Raw genomic sequence first — 1,410 nt, forward strand, 5'->3', positions numbered from 1 at the left:
ATCTCTCATTCCTTTGAAACTAGTCAAAAGTAAAAGTCAAAAAGTATGTACAATTATAAACATATAAGCAACACGTACAGTAAATCCAAGATGTTACTGATGTGAGATGGGGACTGTGCAGTGATATTTGAAAATTCCAGTTAACTTGGTTTCCATGATGCACAAAATAATTTCTTAAAACTCAAATATCATGGCTCCCCAAGTCACAATCAAAACCCTGGGTTAATGTAAAAACACAGCAAACACTGTTAGAACGTTTGCAAAAGACAGCCCATCCATTCACAGTTGTTACAACTGAAAATAGTCATGCAAAGAAAAGGTAATCTGAACAGCTAGTAATGGTACTTGTTAGCACTGTTATATTGCTTTTGTGATTCTTTGCCTCCTTGAAACTCTCATTTGTAGACAGAGGCATTTTGTTGTGTAAAATACATATATATGAATTCCATAAAATAAGCTGAAAAAATTAAAATTGAAAGACCCTGAATGCAAGTAATCTTCAAGTTCTCAAAAACGTTTGGTGTTTTTTGGGGGTTTCTACATGTAGTGTTTACAGCTTTTTCTTGTTTTTGGTATATTTTCACATTATTGGACAGTTTCTAAGAAAAACAGCATTGCATGCAAATTATTCTACTTCTTTAATTACTGAATTATAAACCTACCCTCATTGCTAAACAGAAAATACAAAACTCAACCGCCAGTCCTTGACCACCAAGGATAAAATCATCATCTCCAACCTTCTCCCAAAGCAAGATCAAGTCCTTGTAATCCAGAGTAACTAGCAATATTGAAGAAAACAGAAAAAAATCAGTATTGGAAATTCAAACACTCATAAGTAGGTTGCATTTGTACATTTATGTGCATACAGTAGAATACTGCCTTGAGGCCACCTTGTTATTGTGGTCAGTTTTTATGGTCCTGGTGAAACACCAGTAGATTTTCTTATTAGGAACCCTGTTAGTTTTTTATTTATTTATTTTTAATTTTTTTAGTTTTTATATGCATTATCTTTTGTTAAATTCTTGTAAAGTAATGCAGTTGTAATGTGCAGCTGATCATTCCCATGTTAAGCTGCGCACAATAAGTTCACAAATTATTATTATTATTATTATTATTATTATTATATTGCAGCCATTGCACTAATGCAGCCAATGGCCACATTCTAAAATCCCAACCCATTATATAATTTTACCCCATTAGTACCGCCACTTGAACCAAACACCCCTTATTAATTGACCAGACAAAACAAATGCAGTACTTGAAAAATGATACTGAATGATACTATGATACTATTTCCATGGCCTGTTGGTGGTGGTATTCACAGGGATGCACTGTATTACAAATACACTGTAAATAATACAAAAATAACAAGAAAAACAAGCTAGATTTAGACGTTTTCACTTAAACAGC

This window comes from Montipora capricornis, chromosome 7, assembly GCF_036669925.1.
Source record: "Montipora capricornis isolate CH-2021 chromosome 7, ASM3666992v2, whole genome shotgun sequence".
Classification (NCBI taxonomy): Eukaryota; Metazoa; Cnidaria; class Anthozoa; order Scleractinia; family Acroporidae; genus Montipora; species Montipora capricornis.